This window comes from Pteronotus mesoamericanus, unplaced genomic scaffold (genome assembly GCF_021234165.1).
Source record: "Pteronotus mesoamericanus isolate MK-2021 breed Mesoamerican mustached bat unplaced genomic scaffold, CSHL_Meso_final scaffold_31, whole genome shotgun sequence".
Lineage (NCBI taxonomy): Eukaryota > Metazoa > Chordata > Mammalia > Chiroptera > Mormoopidae > Pteronotus > Pteronotus mesoamericanus.
Window position 1 is genome coordinate 6,896,521 of NW_026555312.1, and position 22,788 is coordinate 6,919,308.

A 22,788-nucleotide genomic window follows, 5' to 3' on the forward strand; every position below is an offset into this window, starting at 1 on the left:
GGGGAGGGTTGTGAGTATATCGCAGAGGATTCTCCTTGAGTAAACTATTATACACATATTAGAAGCCCCGGCTGCTCCAGAGTTACCACCTGTCAGTAGTGGTCTCCATGATCTAATGGTTGGCCACCCTGAGGCATCCTGGTCTGGGTGGAAGCCTGTGTAGTTTCAGGCTGTCCCAGGGTACCCACATCAAGCTGCAACCTGATTCCAAACTGAGTTTTCCCTTCCTCCCTACAAGCCACCCCCAAGGACTCCTAGACACCCCTGTCTGAAGAGCCCCGTGAATAGTAAGGACAGTGCTTCACTGTCCAGGCTGTCCCCTCACCAGCGGCCAGAGCTGGCTAGCTCCGAGACCTCTGCTGCCTCCACTCACCCTGGCATCATTCTCTTGGACAGAGGCAGCTGTGGAGCTGGCAAAGCCCTGAGTGAAAGGCACGCTTTTGTCTTTTTGCACGCCCTTCTCATGCATTTGTAGGTGTAACTTTTATAAAGTCTAGGCTCTTGTGTGTTGGCCTTGGGACAGTGTTGCATTTGGAGGCACAGGGCAATGGCCAAAGTATAATTTAAAAGGTACTTCATTCTTTGATCATCCCTCATGCAAACCAATACAGAAAATAGACATAAATAGACATAAATAGGAATTCAAACATTACTAAATTCTCCCGCCAGGTTGCTCTGATGGGGGCTCTTCTCATATCCCTGAAGAAAACTCCTCTTCTGCCTTCATCACTGTCCTTTCTCCCTCACTGCCATTCTCCTCCCCCCCCTCAGGGTTTTATTACATAACTTCTTTCCCAGCTATAAGAAATCTTTCCTCTTTGGAAGGGTGAGAGGTCAGAGATTCTGCAATTAAGGCATTCTTTTTAGAGTGCTGGGATAGAGGGAGTAGTGAATACTCACTCAGTAATAAGATTTGACCCATCACTTAGAAATTTTTCAGAACAGGCAGAGCCTCATTATTTTATTATTAGTCACTAACAACAAGAAACACATTTCCAATTTATCTTTGTGGTGTTTCCCTGCCATAGCACCAGTTACCATCCCAGTGTGGTAATGAGCCTGCAAACTGGTGAAAAGCACCAACTGTGTGCTTGAGAGTGGCTCAGGAACAGGGCAGTAATGAGTTCTCCTTGGTCAACTTTGGTAGATGCTGGGAAGGCTGCAACTATGCCATGGTTCTCCTTTGTGCGCAAGAGCCTGTTTAGCATTTATTCAACAACCAGCCAAGGTTGTTATTAGCTTGGCTCTCTGCTAGATACGCAAGACAAAGAGAGGAGTAAGCCCCTGCCCTCAGTTTCAAAAAGCTCACCTCAAGCTGGGGCAGCAATGATGTCTGTGTGTTTTCAAAATTTCCTGGGCAATTATGACACAGAGCAAAGGTGAAGTGCTTTTTTTTTTTTTTTTTTTTAAATCTTCACCTGAAGATATAACTATTGATTAGAGAGGGAGAGAGAGACAGAGAGAGGGACAACAACTTTGATGTGAAAGAGAAACCTCAATTGATAGCCTCCCTGAATGTGCCTCAACTGGGGATAGAACCTGAAACACAGGTATGTGCCCTGACCGGGGATCAAACTGCAACCTTTTGGTGTACAGGACGATGCTGCAACAAACTGAGACACCTGGCCAGGTTTTGTAACCAAACAACCAGCAGGGTCCTACCACTTGCTGCCAATAGGTAAAAAATCTGGAGAGAGAGTTTGGTAGAAGGGAAAAGGAATGTTTTATTTAAAGTATATATAGTTTGAAATAATGGCAATTTTCTGCCTCAAAGTCCATTTCTTCTAAGACACGCAAAAGAAAATCATGCTGCCACCCTGTGCCAGGTCAGTTCAAGGTTGCACCAGGAGCCTCTTCTTCCACCCAAAGGCATCACCCTTTAAGAAACACAGGTAGCTTAGCTGGTTTCCAGTTGCTGTCTGGCTTCAGAAATCATTTGGAATCTGTGTGTCCAGGTGCCCTACTCACATCACGCTGTCCTCTTCCTTCTGCCGCTGTGTTCCGGTTCAACTGTGTGACTGTCCGGGCAAGTCCCTGGTAGCAAAGCTCCAGTCCAGCGAGAGCGCCATAGCAGAGCTGAGGCTTCCTGTGCAGGGGAAGGGCACGGGGCTTGTGCCTGTCCAGCGGCTTCCAGGACCAGCTCCGACTGGTCTTCTGAGCCCTGTCCCACACATTGGTGCAGGGGGCCCGAGGCCCTGCTCCAGCAGGAGAGCGCAGAGCAGCAGCACGGCAGAACCACCGCCACTGACGCCCCGCTGGAGCAGCGCGCAGGCAGCGGCGGGGGGCTGCCGCTGTAGCTGGAGGAGTGTGTGGGTGGTGGCTGGCAGCTGCCACAGAGATGGTGCTCTGCTGCTTCCTGTGCAGGGTAGGGGCGTAAGGATCGTCACCCGCTGGCCCGAGCCTTCTTCCCTCCTTTCTTAACCGTCTAGTTCCTGCAGCCCTCTAGGTAGACCCTGGAGCGGTCCGGGAGGGGCGAGGCAATGTTCCCGGACCAAGTGATCCTCAAGGCCTGGGGCCCAGGAACTCCAGCCCCCGCAATGGGAAAGAGGGGAGAACAAACAGGCAGCGAATTTGTTCCCGTTTTAAAGGCTGCCCCCAGAATCCCCTGCTCACCCTAAGTGGCTGATTCAATTGCCATGGTTGTTAGCGCAACGTGCGCCCGTTCCGCAGCCACAGTGGAGCTGCCATTCCTGCACAGTTCTCTGCGCTTCCCTACTCCTCCCCTGCTCCTCGGAGGCTGGGTCCCCCCTTTACAGGCTGAGGCGCCATTTTCAAGTTCCCAGGAGAGCATGTGGTTGGCCCAGGTGGTGGGCTGCTCGCTCCGGCACGACCTACTGCGGCCAAGGTGAAGCGCCAAACAGAATAAATGTGCTAACTCAGCAACAAGGAGGGGGAGCGAGAGGGAGGTCTGGCTCTGGACAACATCAAGATTTTACAACGGGGCCTGGGGGCGGGGGCGGGGGATGACAAATCAGGTTTGTGTTTACTTCCTGCTCGTTCCCCTGGGGACAAGGCCCTGGCCTGAGTGGAAATAAGTACTTTGTATCACTGGCACGAGTCCCATTGCGCCAGTCTCCGCCTGACAGGTCAAAGGGAGGGGCTTAGTCCCTTGGCTCTGGGGACCAGGCCCGCTGTGCCGGCCTCCTGGAGGGGAGCCCGCCAGTGCTGCCTGCGTTGGCCCGGGCTCAGAACCATTTAAGTAGGCGGATGACAAAGCGCACGTGTCCTGGGAAGTGGAAGTGGAAATGAACAGCTGGAAAATGATATTTCATTGCAATCAGCTTCTTGTTTGTCATCAGAATGAGGAACTGCCAGTCATGTGTGCCTTCATATTTCCATCCAGGTTTGAGGAAAAGAGGCAGAAGAGAGCTGACCGGGCCACCGTTGTGTCTCCCTCAGGTTTACCTGCGTCGTGAGGCCGCTCCTCCCACTCACCTAGGACAGTCTCCCTAAATGGAGACCTCCTCACACCCCACTTCCGTGGGAGGAACACGACGCTCGGCCACATTTGAAGGGACTTCCCCACCCACAAGAGATTTCTGTTTCCTGTTCTGGCAACTCGAAGTCGGATTACTCTCGCGCCGTGGGTCCTAACATAACCACAAACTTCAAGAACCAGCCCACTGGTGGGTTTGAAGTCTATTTGTTTTTTTCTGTTCTTCTAGGTCTTATCTTCCCTTTTAATATCCTACTCTTGACTGCCCTTTCAGCAATATTTCTAAACATCACCCACAAGGTAATTTATAGGGTTTTTTTTTTTTTTTTTGAGGACTTTTTTCAGTTTTGTGTTTACTTCTCTGGAAAAGCTAAGGGAGTGAATTTGTTATGGCAAGACAGAGGACTTAAGCATGAGACTCAGAAGACCTTAAGACAAGTCCCAGCTCTGCCAATGACTAGTTTCGTAACTTCAAGCAAATGACTTTGGTTTTCTCCCCGGTTCTCCCATAGCTGCATTTATACTTCTATTATGTGTATTACATCTCTCTGTACGCTAGGAGATTTGGGACTTCTTAAGAATAGTTATTTATCTTTCTGGGTAACAACCTCAGTGACTAGAACAGCATCTGACACACAGCAGAGGTCCAAAAAAATATTAAAATTTAACCTCTCAATGTTTATGAAATATGGATAATTATATCAAGTTGTAAATATTAATTAAGGCAATTCATGTGATTTATAAAAATAATACATATAAGAATAATAATGTCATAAAATTTGTATAGCTTTTAAAAAATATGGTTCTATCAAATTATTCTTATCCATATTTGAAAAATTTAGAGGAAGAGATTTGTGGGGGAAAGCTAAGATTTCTCATTTGCAATGGTTTTATTAATCATAGGTTTTTCTGTTTTTAGCATAAGCCTTTATTCTCACCTGTGGTATTTTTTCACCTAGTTACATTATTTAACAGTTGATATATTTGGTGAAAAGGATGATAAAGATAGAACAATGGTTTCTTAACCTCCATTATTGACATTTTTGGCCAAACAGTTCTTGCTGGGAGTAGGGGCTGTCCTGTGCATTGTCAGATGTTTAGCGGCATCTCTTCCCCTTTTTATCCACTAAGTGCCAGCCTCACCCTCCCCTCCAGATGTAATAATCAAAAAATGTCTCAAGACATGGTCAAATGTCCCCAGGAAGGGGGTAGGGGACACAGGCACCCCCTTTTCTTACCTGTTAAGCATCACTGCTCTGAAGTTTTGACTTACACTTTTTTCGCTTGCATCTTCTATTAACTTTCTCAATATTTTCCATGTGTGAGATCAGGTCTCTGTAGTGCTGCAAAATAAGGCCACTCTGAGTCTTACTCAAAGCATTTTTGCGTGACTTGGGTTTGAAGACATACATGCCTTTCACCTCATCTGATTAGTTAGGATTTCCCAGCTTGTCAGAGAAATCCTGTTTCTCATTTTTCTTTCATACTCAGGATTGGTACAGTCTTAATGTCTATTCCTTACTCCAAGGCTTTGAAGATCAAGCCTGCAATTCCAACATCATTTCCTCTAAGAAGCAAGTAGGCTTTTAACCCTGAGGGCTGTGGTGGCCTGCCTTCTGTGAGTTCCCTAAGTAGACGCATAATCAAGGCCTCTCTCTGAGCCTCACTATGCTAGTGGGAACATAGGTCCCTCTATGTATATTTGGGTTTGGTCACTTCACATTATCACAAAAACAAGTCTCCTGTAAGTGAAATATACCTATTTTCTTTTTATACTTGTACCTTTTCTCTTCATCCCTCTCCCTTCTTATTCATTTGGTGTCTTCTTGGACTTACCCTAATTCGCAGAAAATGACTTAAGTTTTCCATCCCCCTGATGGCTAGAGCCAGTGTCATGGTCCTCTCACTGGAGACAAGATGCTTACTTTACTCCGCGTCTCCTGTCCATCTTCTTTTGAAGAGTCCAGAAGCCTGTGGTTTTGTCTGGCATTCATTTACACCAGTGTGAAAAAGCTGTAATCATAGTCTCCATTTGTTTGCCTATGAAGTTGGTAAGCACACATTTACCAAACACAGATGCTTCTCACTCCTCTGAACAGCTGTAATACTGGCATTTGATTAATACATGCCTTCTTCCTGATAGAAACGATACTGTCTCATCTATTAAAAACAATCCCATATACCAGGCACATAGCTTCCTCCTTGAGAAATCACATTCTTTTGGTCAAGAAAGAATGGGACTCGCTGTCATCTGATTACATATGACCACGTTGGATGCTCAGTATCTGGCATATAACAATACTTTTGTAGTTGCTTTTGGCAAGAGAGTTTACTAACTCAAAATTCTTGTCTTTACAGTCATATAACCATCTACTTTTTAAAAGTTAATATTGTCAAGATGAGTTGACATATTAGAAGACAGGAGAGTAGTCACTTAGGAACTTACCTCAAGAGGAAATTTGGGAATGCTGTTTAATGTGTTAACATATTTCAAAGTACTTCTCTTTACATTGACAGCCACCACCACTTCGATCTCTTGCTTAGCACTTGATGCACATTATGTCATTTTAATCTCACAACAGTCCTGGTGAGCTTCAATTGGAGATAAGTGTTACTATCTCCATCTTAGAGATGAAGAAACTAAAACTCAGATGGGTTGTGTGAACTTGACCAAGGGCACACAATTTTTAAGTAGCAAATTTAGGACCCAGTTCTTAACCCAACAAAGTAAGATGCCAGATATGACCATCTAGTACAAGAATTTCTACCAAACTCTGAAACAGAGTAAAAAGCCTCTTGACTAATACAAACAACTATCTCACTAAGAAGCCTTAAAGATCACCTCACAGGGTAGTGTGAAAAAACACAAGATTAGGGGCTTCTGGTCAAGATGGAGGCATAAGTAGATACACCTCGCTTCTTCTCACAGCCTAAAGAAGGATAACAACTAGTTTAAAAACAAATAACAACCAGAACTGCTAGAAACTTGAACTATATGGAAATCCAACAACCAAGGAGTTAAAGAAGAAGCACTCATCCAGACTGGTAGGAGTGGGGGAGACATGCAGCTGGCATGGAGAGGACTGTGCAGTATGCCGGCAGATGTCAGACGGGGCGGTCCCGCATTCATGTGTGGATAAACAGGGAGGAACAACTGGGGAATGAGATAGATTGTGCATTCCAGGGTTGCAGTGCAGGAAAAGAAAGGCTCAAAACCTCTGGCTGTAAAAATCTGTGGGGGTTGTAGAGGCAGGAGAAACCCTCAGTCTCACAAGAGAGTCCATTGAAGGGGCCCACAAGGTCCTAGAATGTACACAAACACATTCACGGGGGAATCAGCATCAGAAGGGTATGATTTGCTTGTGAGTAGAGGGGGAAGTGCCCGAAAGTGGGATGAAAGCTGAGCAAGCAGCATTGTTCCCTGTCTGACCCCTTCCCCACAGACAGTGCCACAATGCAGCTATGTGAGTTGCCCCGCCCTGGCGAATACCTAAGGATCTGCTCCTTACAATGTAACGGGTGCACCAAGATTAAGAGATATGGCCCAAATGAAAATATAGATCAAACTCCAGAAAAAGAACTAAGCAATGAAGAGATAGACAACTTACCAGATGCAGAGTTCAAAACACTGGTAATCAGGATGTTCAGAGAAATGATTGAGCATGACTGTAAAATAAAGGAAGAAGTGAAGGCTATACAAAGTGAAATAAAGACAAATAAATAGGGAACCGACAATGAAGGGAAGGAAACTGTAACTCAAATCAATGATTTGGAACAGAAGGAAGAACAAACATTCAACCAGAACAGAATGAAGAAACAAGAATTCAAAAGAATGAGGAGAGGCTTACACACCTCTGGGACAACTTTAAATGTTCCAACATCCGAATCATAGGGGTGCAAGAAGGAGAAGAGGAAGAGCAGGAAACTGAAAACTTATTTGAACAAATAATGAAGGAAGACTTCCCCAATCTTGTGAAGGAAATAGACATACAAGTCCAGGAAGCTAAGAGATTCCCAAAGAAGTTGGACCCAAGTAGGAACACACCAAGACACATCCTAATTAAGTTACCTAAGATTAAAGATAAAGAGTGAATCTTAAAAGCATCAAGAGAAAAGGAGGCAGTTACCTACAAAGGAGTTCCCATCAGACTATCAACTGATTTCTTAAAATAAACCTTACAGGCAAGAAGGGGCTGGAAAGAAGTATTCGAAGTCATGAAGGCCAAGGACCTACATCTAAGATCACTCTATCCAGCAAAGCTATCATTTAGAATGGAAGGGCAGATAAAATGCTTCCCAGATAAGGTCAAATTAAAGGAGTTCATCATCACCAAGCCCTTATTATATGAAATGTTAAAGGGACTTATCTAAGGAAAAGAAGATCAAAACTATGAACAATGAAATGACAACACACTCACAACTATCAACAGCTGAACCCCAAAACAAAAACAACCTAAGCAAACAACTAGAACAGGAACAGAATAACAGAAATTGAGATCATATGGTGGGTTACCAGTGGGGAGGGGAAGGGGGAAAATAGGGGACAAGGTACAGGGAATAAGAAGCATAATTTGTAGGTACAAAATAGATAGGAGGAGGTTGAGAATAGTATAGGAAATGCAGAAGCCAAAGAATTTATGTGTACAACCCATAGACATGAACTAAGGGTGGGGAGATGCTGGAGGGAGGGGAGATGCGGGGCGGAGGGGTATCAAGGGGAGGAAAAAAATGGGACAATTGTAATAGCATAATCAATAAAATATATACTTTAAAAACACAAGATTAGGAATCAGGAGAACTGAATCTTAATCCATACTTCTTTCTAGCAGAAGGATCATGGACAATTGCCTTACTATCAGTGAACATCAGTTTTATCATATAAAATTGAGATTAAAGGCTGTTTTAATTATGTGTTGCCTGTTACACTCTACAAAAGTGTAGCTTGACATAGCATTTCTCAGGAGTCTCATCATCAAATCGCGGGAAGAACCTGGCTTCACTTTTCAAGTCAAGTTGGATAACCCTTGCAGAGGCTGTCCAAAGGTGATGGTGTTCTCTTTCCCATAACATCAGCGATGACACAGGGAAGAATGAGCATGTCAGGCCACAGGGGCCGCCTCTCTAATAGGCTGACCACATTTGGAACAGAGACAGGGCCTCTTCTGAGTAACCACAAAGAAAGGACTGAGAGACTCAAGAGCAGGCCTTCCAAGTGGCTGGCCATCACCCACGGGCTTTGGAACATTGTGGTTAGCCCCAGACTCTCGGGGGGGAAAGTCCCAGCAGTGAAGTTAGTTGCTTCCATAAAAGTAAACCAAAATGAGTCATGTGAGGATGGAGAAACCACCAGGAGAAATACAGCCTTCCATGTAAAGAGCACTAAACACAGTTAAAGCTGGAAATGGGAGAACTCTAAGTACATGGGCAGCTGATGTTTCCACCTTAGTGAGTCAATACTTGAGAAATGCATCAGAGCGTGAACACGTGTGTGTTTATGTTCACACTCATATGCAGTGAAGGAAAGCCTTTGTGTAACCTTCTGCCACCTCTTGGTTGGTTTGCCAGCTGCTGTTCAACGTGGTCATTGTGGTTTGGAAACTTATACAATATTATTATTATTAAAGGGAGAGGCTGGTTCTTTTTAATACTACAAAATTGCCCTTTCAAAAATTTGGCCCAATTCCATTTTCACTCATGAAAACAGAGTATAAGAGGGTCTGTTTTCTTCACCAATGCCAACACTTGGTAAGAATATTATTATTTCCATTCTTATTTTTAGATTAATACTTACATGTGACAAAAATTACATTCAAATAGTATATAACATTATGAAAATCTCCTTCTCCCCCTCCTTACCCTGTTTCACTCTGTGTGGTAACCAACTTTAGCCAATTCTAATGTCAGTTATTCTGGTGATTTCCATAAAATACTAAATAATATGCTTATATCTCAGTTTCTTGATTTATCAACTTTCTACAGTACTTTTTTACTTCTGCACACAAGGATTTGTGCTAACGTTATCTTCTTACTATCTCTGTTTCTTCTCATCTTAATTTTCTTTTTTCTTCTTATTTTTATATTTTAGCTACAGTTTCCATTCAATATTATTTTGTATTGGTTTCAGGTGTACACCTTAGTGGTTAGACAACCACATATTTTACACAGTGCTCCTGTTGATAGTTCCAGCACCCACTGACTTTCATAATTTTAGACAGTGTTCCACTTGATTCCTCACTATGTAAATGGGATAATGTCCCCCCTACTCTTTCTCCCCGCCCTTTCTCCCTACTTCCTTCCCCCACCCGTCTTCTGCATAACTGTCCCATTCATTTTTATATTTATTGGGTTTTCAATATTTGTATTCTATCCTGAAACTAACATTAAGCCTTTTATACTTTCTAAAAATTTATTATAAATTAAAAACCAATATAGAGTTTTTAAAACTTTAAATATATAAAAATTATTTAGTAAAGTTTCAAGGAAGAAAATAATCCACTCAAAAGAGAATGTTGAAAAGTCAAAATCAAATAAGAATCTTTTCTTACCCTAATCTGTTTATCACAACCAGGCTTTAATTTAGGTTGCTTCTTATTTGGATTTAGGAATTTACCTCTGATTTTGTTTTCTTCTGAGGTTCTACTTGCTTTCTTTTTTTGAACTAATGGGCAATAGAAGCATATATCCTTATTACCATATAGTTAAGATAATCTAGTCTTTTAACCATACCATTTTTGAATGGCCTAATGTTGTCTTCTTGCCTTCTAGACATGTACTACAGTTGCTGCCATGACTTTTTAAAATTTTAATTGTACCCTTAAGTTATTTCTAAAATTTCTTAGATTTTGGTTTCATCTTATTGGAGCACACACATAAGTGATCTTTCAGTGCTGTGGACTGAGTGTTCATGTTTCCACCCTCAAATTCATATGTTGAAATTGTAATGCTCAAGGCGATAGTATTGGGAGGTAGGGAAGGTAGGGCTTTTAGGAGTTGCATAGGCCATGAGGGTGGATCCCTCATGAATGGGATTAGTGCCCTTATAAAAGAGGCCCCAGGGAGCTTGCTTGCTCTTTCACAATGTAAGGAAGTCGGCAGCCTTCCTTAGCACCCGATTATGCCGACACCCTGATCTTGCACTTCCAGCCTCCAGAAACATGAAGAGTAAATTTCTGTTTTTATAAGCTACCCAGTCTGTGGTATTTTTTATAGAAGAAGGAACAGATGAAACAGTGAATAAATATTTAAGTCTTTGTTTTGTCTATAGACAAAATTAATTCTGAAAATTGAAAATCGTTTGTAAGTTTTTGTAATATTATAATTGTATAGTGAGCACTATGTGCATGAATTCCACATCCTCAGGTTGGACCAACTGCAAATCAAAAATATTCTAGAAAAAATGGTAAGTTGTTGGTGATGTGCACCATGTAGTTAGGCCTATAATACTTGTATCTGCACTGAACATATACAGATTTTTTTCTTGTCATTGTTCTCTAAACAGCACAGTACAACAACTAGTCACATAGCACATACAGTGTGTTAAGTATTGTAACTAGAGATGATTTAAAGTATATGGGATGATGTGTGCAGGTTATATGAAAATGCTACACTATCTTGGCATCTGCTGAGGATCCTGGAACCCGTCTCTCAAGGATACCAAGAAACAACTATATAAATATTATTAATTGAATAATTGATTAGTGTGGTTTTGAAAAACTCTTTATTTGCCCTGATGCTTGGCAAATAGCTTGGGTAGGTTGGTAATTCTAGATGAAAAATCATTTGGTACTACAAAGGCATTGTTCTAGTAGGTTACATTTCTGGCATCCAAAATTCCTCCCAAGAAGTCCAAGACCATGTTAATTCTCATTTTTTTTAAATTATCTTTTCCCGAGGACATGCTTATTGATTTTAGAGAGAAGGGAAGGGAGGAAAAGAGAGAGGGAGAGAAACATCTATCTGTTACCTCTTGCACATGCCCCAACCAGGAACTGAACCCACAACCTAAGTATGTGCCTGCACAGGGAATCGAACCTGTGTCTTTTTTGGTTATTGTGGGATGATACTCCAACCAACTGAGTCACATTGGCTACAGCTCATTCCCATTCTCTAATGGTATCCTATCATTACTACCTGGAAGCATTAAGAATCTTCTCTTTATATTTTTGTGTTCCAAATTTTATCCCAAAGTATATTTAAAAATTCTGCATACTCATCTTCGGTGTTTTTTTCTGATTTGAAAAACTCTTGCCTTTCCTTTGATAATTTCTTTCCCTCATGTTCTCTGTTTTTTTCTGGAATTCTTGCCAGATAGATGTTGTACTTCTTGAATTGATCTCACATATCTTGTAACTGTCCCCTCCTATTTTCCATCTCTCTCTTTCTGTTCTACTTTCTGAAACATTTCCTCAACTTTGCATTTCAGCCCTTCTATTGAGATGTTTAATTTTCAAGAACTCTGGCCATCCTTGCTTCTTCATTCACATTTAAGAGTATGTGTTGATAGGTAGAGGATGTGGGCTTGCCCTGTTCACTTTAGGTCACAGGGGTAGAAGTCAGGCTGACAGGATGCTCCCCACACACCTGCGTGCTCCCTCCTCAGGGCCAAGACAAGGAAAACCTCACTCTGGAGGGCCAACCCTTACTCAAGGAGCCCTAGAATACCTCAGGCTGACTTTTCAATTCCCCTAGAGAGCAGATTCTTCTCTGAAGATGACCAGTGCATGGCCAGCTGCCCTGCAAATGTGGCAGGGGAGTGGTGGCGGTAAGGATGGGTAACCAGCTCAGCTGCTCCACAGGTAACCCTGCAAATAGTCATCTTGGTAGCCAAACACACTTGCTATTCCTGCTTTCCCTTCCTACCAATCACAACCTGGCAGTCTTTCTGGAGCCCCCGGGAAGACAGCTCCCCTTCCCAGGAACCTGGGGTCCTCTCCATTGCAGCATTTTCCTGTACCTCAGATACTGCTTCTCCCTCTGTGGTTTATTTGGTTATTCAATCCTGTTTGCTTTCTGTTCTCCAGAAAGTTATCAAAAACTCTGCTGTTGTCCCCACTTTCTACAGTAAGCACTGCTGTGGATTTATTTCCTTTTGTACATCTTTATTGCTGTTTCTGAGTGGGAGGGAAGGAAATATGTCGGCCCAATTCAGCCTTTGAACTAGATACCCAAATTAGTATGTATGGTTAAATATTTTAAACTTTGGGAGGCAAAAAAATTTGCCTTTCTATAGCTTTTAGTGGACGGAGTATCTCTCATATTCGATTGGTCATTTAAACTTCTTCAGTGGACATCCTGTTTATACCATGAATGGTGTTAGACATGATTCAAGTCCAGCAGATGTCTGTCTTCAGCTCTTTGCACAGACTGTTTTAGGTTGCAAAGACATGCCATTCATGAGGTCTTCATCCCTGTGAGTAGTAACCCATCATTCTTTATAAATTATTAGTCCACAAAAATAGAGCTGTTAGTTAAAATAGCTTGATGTTCTCCAACTTTTCCTCCAGCTCCTCCTTCTTTACTTTGTTGAGAAATTAAGGGCAAAGAGGAAAGGGTACAACACACCAGGATAGGCTCTCCTTAAGTCAGGTTTCCATCTTGCGGCCTACCTGAATTGACTTCCATGTGTTTCTGTTTCCCCGGAGTTGTTCCACGTGGGGCTTGTGGTTGAAGCCACCTCTGCTTGCCCATAAGAGTGCCCTGGTACATGCCAGGCTGGTGCCCCTGCCCACTATTCCACTCCCCAGCAGGACCTAACTGGGAGGTGACAGGTTCTGTGAGCGGCACCAGTCCTGCAGCTGGTGGTCACAGCAGCAGGACCAACGCCTATTTTGTAACAGCCCAGGGACCCCCACCTTGGTTTATATAAACTGAACTCTCTCTACCTGCTGTGGCTCAGAATCATGCTCATGGTAGCTTAGTTCAATAACTTGAGCACACCTTGAACATAGCTCTTTACTTGGGGGAAATGCATCAAACCTTTTCTGAAAACTAAACCTTGAAAAAAAGTTTGGATAATGCTGGGAAAACTTGAAGTCATGTATGTGCCTCTTAGCAGTTTTAAAGTAAGGCAAGGAATATACTCATATTTAAGGAATATACTCATTCAGCAAACTGGGGAGATCTGGGGGATTCAGAGTCCATGTTCTCCCTCTCAGCCTGCTTGTGGCCACAGGGACACACATCTATTTGCGGCAGGAGCCTGTGTGGCAAGAGCTTGAGAAGTCCCACTCACCTCATGGGTGCACAAGTTTCTGAATTCAGGAGGGAAAAGAGGAGCCAGAGGGAGTAGCCTTTAATGAAAGATAAGGGGCACCTTCTCTCAAAGCTTCTTGGGGGGAATCACAATTTTATCTTAAACTATATTGTCACAGGAAGGAATGCCTGCTTAAGGAGACTCAAAGAGTGGTGCTTAAACAGGAAAATACCGTGAAACCAACCTTTGGCAACCCTCAAAGGCAAAAACTCTGCACACAGGAGGTGTTTGTATCAGTCTGCTAGGGCTGCCGCAACAGAATCGCACAGTTTTGGAGGCTCTAAATCCAAGATCAGTGTCCCAGCAGAGTGCCTTTTTGGTGAAGGCTCTCCTCCTGTCTCATAGAGCTTCTTGGTGTGTCCTCACTAGTTCTTTCTTCTGTGTGCATGAGGAGAAATCTCTGGAGTCTCTTCCTCTTATATTATCTCTTCCTTATAAGGATCCCAATCCTGTCCGATTAGGGCCCCACTCTTAAGACCTAAGTCAACCTTAATTACTTCCCTAAAGGCCCTGTAACCAAATACAGTCACATTAGCAGTTAAGACTTCAAGATATAATATGGAGGGAGGGGGCACAAATCTGTTCATAACATTATTGAATAAATGCCTGTGGTTAATTAGTTATTTAACCCTCTATCTGACTGCTTTCCCAGATATGTGCAGGGCCTGATTTTCCCCATGGAGGCTTAAGGAGAAGGAAACCCTCCTTCTTATGTACGTCCTTCTGATTCTTTCACAAGGTGAGTATCATTGCTGGTATGATTGCACTACCAGGGCCAACAAGGTTGCAGTTTTTACATCTTCCCCGCAAGATGGCAGGACTTATTCATCCAGTACTCAACAAGCATCCATATGTCTGTGACCAGCCACCACCTCTATCTCTATCCCGTCCCCACCTTGGAGCCTGGCTCCTTCTCTCCCTCTCTGTCTCTGCCACTATGTCTCTCTAGCCCAGGGAGCAGGGAGAGCCTGAGATGTGTATTCACTATGAAGGGGAACTAGGAGGCCTCACTTCAGTTGCTAGCCTGAACTATGTGCTCTCATTCAGCTTCACCAGAGCTTGGCTGCAGAGGGTGGGGGTGGGGCAAGCAGAGAAGTACAGGAGATGTTATGCACAGCCCACAAAAACAGCAGCACTTTGTTTCCCATTTGCTGTCATTCTCTCTCTCTCTCTCTCTCTCTCTCTCTCTCTCTCTCTCTCTCTCTCACACACACACACACACACACACACACACACACACACAGTGTCATCATTGGCAAGAAGAACTGGGATATTCCCCAGGGCCTCTGCTAAAATTCCATCAGAATTTAGTCTGCATCTTTAATGAAGAGTATAAGTTGTTTGTTCCAAAAGTCTGTATGTTCCACTTAACAAAGAGTCACATAAACATAAGAAAGTTCTGGTTTTAAGCTTTAAATACATTTGCACACTGCCCGAACACCTAATTGAATGACTGCTTGTGCTGTATGAACAGGCCAGGACTGGACAGCATCATCCCTCCTAAGCACCTGTGACCCAGGGTGATTTCTCAAGATGCTCATTTCCTCTCACTAGCAGTCCCAGGCGATATGTGTTGTATCCAGACCTGGTATCCTCTTGACTCAGACATCATAGCTCAACATCTTTGTTGTTTCACTGTAGGCCAGGGGGCCTACCGAGCATGTTCATTTTCCTCCCTAAATCCTTTGATTTTCAAAAACAGTCTTAACACATTTACAGTTTGCAAAGTATTTTCACATGTCAACATTTAATTCTAACAAGTACTCTGTGAGGCGATAGAGACTCATTCATTCATTCAACAAGCACTAATGGAGGTCTCAGCACCATGTCAGGCACTGGGAGACAGAGGTGACTGAGGCAGACTGCTCACCATTAAGGAGCTCAGAGACCCCTGAAGGACATAGACAATGAACAGATATCACCACTCAGTATGATAGGTGCCGTGAGAGGAGGACACCTTGAGGCAGCCTGTTCTGGCTCAGGTAAATCAGGGAGGTTTCCTGAGGAAGAAAATGGATCTCGGTCCCAGTGGGAAAGTGGGAGCTGGGCAGGCAGGGGAGAGAGCCAAAGGAATGTCGGGCAAGGGAGCAGGACATTCAAGTTACAAAAGAGAAACTCTTGCCCATTTGTAGCCCTCTGAGTAGCTGAGTGTGGTTTGAGGCAGAGCAAAAAGAGGGGAAGGGAAGGAGGGTAGGAAATGAGTCAAGAGAAGAACTTGGGGGCCACATCACAGGTGGGTATATTTCAGGACATGTTAAGTTCAGAGTTTTACCCTAAGGGAAATAAGTAAGTAATCGCTAGGGGTGTTAAGTAAGAGAGCACACGATGAGATTTGCAGTTTAGAAAACATAATCATGTAGTGAGGACGCTGGACTGAAGGGTGAGAGGAGGATCCTGAACTGGCCCCTGAAAGAGATGACAGAGTTTCAATTCACAGCAGTTGCCGAGGAGGTGGGGAGTGGGAATGGATTAAATAGAATTTTAAACGGACTATGCAGGACTTGTGGCTGACCAACCAAGGAGAGGCTAGGAAAAACATCTAGCTTTCTTTCTGGGCCTCTGGATGGATGACAGTGTCATTCACCTAAGTGTGGCTGGGAGGAGAAGCAGGCTTGGGCATGCTAAACTCTAGGGGCCTGCAAACCCCAAATAGAGATGTTTGGGGACATTTGAATTCAGAGCTTAGGAACTCAGGGCAGGGATCTGGCGTGGCCGCTGAGATTTGGGAGGCCTGAGCATATGAGCAGTAGTTGCTGTAACAGGAGTGTGTGAGGTCACTCAGAGGCAGAAGCCTGAAGTCATTCGACAGATGTGGAAACAGGCTGGCTGCAAATCTCACAGCTGGTACGTGGCAAGGCCAAGTCTTCAGACTGCAAGCCCCGTGCCCTTCCTGCCATTTCAAAGTCTCTGCAGGGACTCCTGGAAATGAGTCCAGGTTATATCTGGGGCCCAGCGGGTTTTTACCTCTGTGGTTCTCCTGCTTTATTTGTAGGAAGTAGCCCCTACGCAGCAGCCCCGGGTGGGAGGAGCCTTTACTGTGTTGCTCCGGGGACTCTGGGAAGATAGTCCAAGTACTCTTGGGAAAAGGCAGCAAATGCACATATTTGCCATCAGTTCACATTCTCATTTGATTTGTACAACTGCCATATAGGGCCCCTCATTGCTCTGCCTTCTTCCCTAGACTCTACCACATCAGATCCTTTGCTTCACTTCTTCGCTCCATCAAAATATGCCTGTCTTAGGTTCCATCCTATCTCTACTCTAGAACTTAGGTTCTCTGCTAGACCATGTAATAACGCGATTTCTGCTAGGATGGGTACTAGTGGGTTAATGAGAAATCTGTCCCAGGGTACCCACTCCTTTTAACCATATTTCCTGAACACATGTAAGTAGTATTGCTAAAGGTAAGAATTTCAAGTGACTTGGCAGAATATTGAGGAAGGATAGGAGTATGAGCTGGAGAAAAAGCAATGAGGAAGTTGGGAGCTAGATCATCATGGGTATATTTCATATCACATCAAAGTGCACTTTGATTTGAATTCTTTAAGCATGGTGAGGTTGAGTCTGCTGGTCCACAAGCCCCTTTTTGTCCTGACAGTCTGTTTCTCCACCTGGCAAAACAATAAATGTGCCCTTGATTGTACACATAGACACATGCATAAATACCATAGGCATTTCTCACCTCCTAGTCTAAATACAACAGGAGTAGAGATAGGGTAGTTTTATTTTATTTTTTTTTAACCCTAACATGAGGATATTTTTAAGTTGATTTCAGAGGGAGAGAAAAACATCAATGTGAAAAAAATCGATTGGTTGCCTCCCCTATGCATCCTGAGTGGGGATCAAACCTGCAACCTAGGTATGTGCCCTGACAAGGAAATGAACCTGAAACCTTTTGGTGTATAGGACAATGCTCCAACCAACTGAGCCACCCAGCCAGGGCAGAGACAGAATAGTTTTCAAATCCAGGCTGCAAGTGTTAAATCTTCTTCCTGAAGGGCTACTAATGAGTAGTGATCTCATTAGTAGGTCCAGTGCCAGGGCAGTCTAGAAATCCACTCAGAACAGTGTTTACTAAAGGGTGAGTTGAGAAGAAATCCCCTGGGTGAGGCATTTTTTTCTATCTTGGCAAAATATAATTTGCTGTTTTCGAGTTAATTAAGAAGGAAGAAAAAAGTCCTGAAAGGTCTTTTAAAGGAAAAACAAGCTTGTACAGACTAAGAAACACTTACAAAACAGCTTCTCCTGCTGTGTGGCCCCAGGGTCATCAAAAGGAGAAACCTACTGGGGCTGGAATTTGGGGAGGAATAGCAGTGTTAGGCACAAGATGCTTGAATCAACAACTTATCTTAAGGGTCTAAGATTCTATAGCTGGCCCCACGGCATGCTTCCTGCCTGCCTGCCTGGGTAGCAATCGGCTGCCAGCCCCTCTGCTGTAACTCCTGGGAAGAGCATTGGGCCAAGGTGGAGGGGCGAGCCCAGCCTGCCTGCCAGCTGCAGACAGGATGCCAAACACTGAGAATCAAGGGCAATGGAGTTCACACAATCACATGCTCTCCAGCTGTAGTGCAATTGCAAGGTTGCCCAGTCACACTCCCACCAGCTGGCATCTGAATTTCCTTCGCAACGTTTCCATCAAGTGGTCATTAAGCCAGAGCTTGAACAACTGCGTGACTGGGCACTCTTATGCTTCAAGGAAGGCCATTTTAAATTTAGACTGTTCTTACTAGAGGGGCTGTGTTGCTAACACTAAGCCTACATGCTTCCCTAACTTCAGGTACCTGGAGTGAGTTGATCCTCTAAAGTCACATGAAATATGTTTCTGACTGTTCGAAGTGGCAGGTGTTTGATTGTCTGCCATGATACAGTTTAGACAAACCACTCTGTGCCTCTAAACACAGGCGTTGGGGCCGTGTTGAATGGCCTGTCCCCGAGCAGGAAGGGGTCTGCTCTGTTCATCTCTGAATCCTCAGCATCTGCCTAGTGATGGACACAAGAAATAATTGGTAAATATTTCTTAAGAAATGAATAAATGAACAAGGCTAAACTTTTGGTATATATCTTATCAGGAAATAGAAATGACATTAATGTGGAAACTCCTATTAAATTTATGAACTTTAGATGTAATTTTAAAGGACATCCAAGACTCCCTTCAGCAAAGCCTTTCTGACCACACCCCTTACACCCAGTAAAGTCAGCCAGCGGGAGATGCCAAATTTTGTGTTGTACTTTTGCAGTGGGTCTCTACTTGAAGAGATATATTATCTCTTTTGTTGTATTGCAAATTCTTACAGAAAATCATTTTGAAAGTTTTTTGTTGTTGAATAACTCCAAAAGCATCAAGACATTGTTGAATACATGTTGAGTAGTCAAAATGTTTCATACTTGGTCTATATTAGGCACCCACAAATATATTTGTTGAATGAATGACGGCAGAAGGAGAGGCTTTATTTTTATCTGCATTTTAGTTGTATGAATTTTGTTGTTGTTTGGTAAAAGTACAAAAGTTGTATTATCCAAACTTTACTCCTTACAAACATAAACATTTATATATGCATGTAACTATTACTTTCTTTGTCTTAATTTCATCTAGTTCCTAGAGTATTTTGACTTTACTGAAGTTTACTTTAAAAAAAAAATCAAGCTTTCATTATTTCATTTAAAACAAGCCTAAAGCTATTTTTAGCCCCTTATCATGGATCCTATAGATAATATATTAATAGTAACTAATAACAATTATAAAATTTATACTAAAAACCCTAATACAAGCACTAAAATAAAGAATTATAGGTAACAAGCCAAGAGAGGAGATACAATAGATTAATAAATATTAATTTTATTATTAATAGATTAATAAATATTAATTTTTATTAATCTATAGATTAATAGATATTAATTTTTATTAATCTATTTGTTAATAGATTAATAGAAAGATACTCAATTAATCCCCAAAAAGGCAGAAGGAAAAAAAAGAACAGAAGGAACAAATAGAAAACAAATAACAAAATGTTAGATTTAAATTCAACCTTCTTTGTAATCCCATTAAATGTAAATATTCTAAAACCCCCAATTAAAAGACAGAGGTTGGCAGACTGAATATAACAAAGCAAGACCAACCTCTATACTGCTTACAAGAAACCCACTTTAAATAAAAAGACACTAATAAGTAAAAATTAAAAGAATGTAAACACTATTAAAATTTTAAAAAGCTGAAGTGGCTACATTTATGTAAGAAAAATAGATTTTGGAGCAGAAAATATTATCAAGGTTAAGGAGGGCCATTTAATAATGATAAAAGCATAGCATTATAAAGAGGACATAGAAATGATAAATGTTTATATCTCTCACAATCAAGTTTCAAAATATTCGTGGATAAAACTGCAAGAAGAAACCAACAGAACCACAATTATAGTTAGATATTTTAACACCTTTCTCCCCAAAATTGAAAAAAAGTAGAAAGAAAATCATTAAAGTTATGTAAAGCCTGATGACACTATCTACTGACTTGATGAAACTGACTTTTAGAGAACATTTTATATCAAAACAGCAGAATACATATCCTTTCAAGTGCATATGAAACATTTTCAAAGATAAACCATATTCTGAACTATAAAACAAGTCTCAATAAATATAAAAGGATTCAGGACACCATACGAATATGTTCTGACCAAAATGGAATTAAGTTAGATCAAATAAAAAAAGGATATCTGGAAAATCTCCAAATATTTGGAAAATAAATTACACACTTGTAAATAACTTCTAGGTCAAAAAAATAAACCAAAAGGGAAATTAAAGAGTATTTTGAAGGGAATGAAAATAAAAATACAACATATCAAAATTTGTTGGATGCAGCTCAAGCAGTAGAAAAGGTAAAAGGTCTCAAATCACTGACTTCAGCTTTGACCCTAAGCCACTAAATATATGTATATATATAAATACACACACACACACACACACACACACACCCACACACACCCCCCAGAGAGAGAGAGAGAGAGAGAATTAAAAAGCAGTGTTAGTAGAAGAAAGGAAATACTAAAGATCATATCAAAACTCATGAAAAAGAGGGTGAGGAAAAAGTATTTGATGTAAGTAACTTTGGAAATGAATGGAGCCTGTAAGACTTCAGGGAAAAAGAATGGTATATAAGCATTGTACTCTAGTTGATTGTTATTTCCCAAGTCGGTACAGCCTAACAATTCTGATATTGCTATACACGTATGAGCATACTGGAATTAAACTATTGAGTAAATGGATGATGGATGGTGGGAGCCAAGTTTTTCACTTTTGGAATGGGAGGTTATAGATAGACAAAGGAATGAGACTAGAACTGTCCATGTGGTAAGGATTAGAGTTGGAGATATCTGTATAAATTCATGTTTTGCTCACTATAGATAAAGATAGGTATACATTTATAGATATGTATATATACAAGGGTAGGTATACACACATATATTCTCTTTCTTTGTCAGCTGAGAGGGCTTAGAAGAACTGACACCTCATTAACAATAAGCACACCTAGTACTCAGATCTTGGTTTCTAATATCATTCTCTAATAAAAGAAACCAAGCCTCTTTGGAAATATTGCTGATTCTAGGACTTAAAAGGAAATACATAAGATGATCCTAGAGTATTTTTATGTGACAGGAAGTAAGAGAGTGTTAAGAGAAAAACCCCACAATAATGATGGTATGTTAAAAGGACACAAGAGCCAACTGAAAATGCTCCCAATGGCCAAAGACGGAACAATTTGAGGAACAAAATAAATTTTATAGTATTGGATTATAAACCAAAATATAAAATAGCCATGAGTCAATAGTGATACAAATAAATTATTGAATAAGTAAATAAGTGGGGAAGGAGAAAGAAATATCTCAGGCAAAAGAATTTAAAATAATTTATGCAGATACTCTGTTCTCAAGAAGTGGAACATAACTCCCAACTGCTTATATGTGGGCTGCACATAGTAATTTCCTTCCAAAGAGTATAGCATTGGAAGAGGTGAGTAAAGAAACATGGCAAATACTACTTTAGCCAGATGATCAGGATTTATATCAATAATGATATGTCATGCCAATAGCATATATACTTGATATGGTGTGATGTAAATGGCACTTAACCTTTGTGGTCTTCCTCCCAAAACCTTGTAGCCCAATATAATCATGGTAAAGTATTAGACAAATCTAAATTGAGAGATATTCTAAAAAACACCTGACCAGTACCCCACAAAATTGTCATAAAAAAGTCTGAGAAACTGTCACAGCTAAGAGAAAGAAGCTATTTGCAGATGGCAACTAAATGTGATGTGGTATTGTGGATGAAATGCTGGCACAGAAGAAGACAGGTAAAAACTAAATAAAGAAAGTTGAATAAAGTATAAACTTTAATTAATTTTTTAAAAAATGGGGAAAAAAAGGAAAGCAATAGGAAAAAACACTGCAACCAAAATCTGGCTCACTGAGAAGATCAATAAAAAATTCTAGTTAGGCTGATAGGAAAAATAATAGAAGATCCAAATTGTCAATATCAAGAATAAGAGTGTGATATCACTATGGATTCTATAGATTAAAAATAATAAGGGAAAATTATGAATATTATTCCAACAAATTCAACAACTTACATTAGACAATTACTTTAAGAGATACATACTATCAAAGTTCACTTAAGAAAATATAGATTATTGTTGTACCTATCAAATAAATTGAATTTATGTTTTAAAATATTTCCATAAAGATAACTTTAAGAAGAGATGGATTCACTGGGAATTCAGCAAATATTTAAGGAAGCAATAATACTAGTTCTACCGAACCTCTTCCAGAAAATAGAAGAGGGAAATCTTCCCAATTTACCCTATTAGGCTACTACTACTTTGATATAAAAACTAAACAGACATTGAAAGAAAAGAAAACAGCAGTTCAATAACCTTCACATAGATCAAAAATTCTTAATAAAACTTTAGCAAATTTTTTTTTTGCTAAATTTTTGATTTGAAAAAAATCAAAGCAAACAAAATATAAAAAGAACAATGCACTATGACCAAATTGAGTTTGTCCTGGAATGAAGGATGGTTTAATATTTGAATAATAATCAATGTAATTCT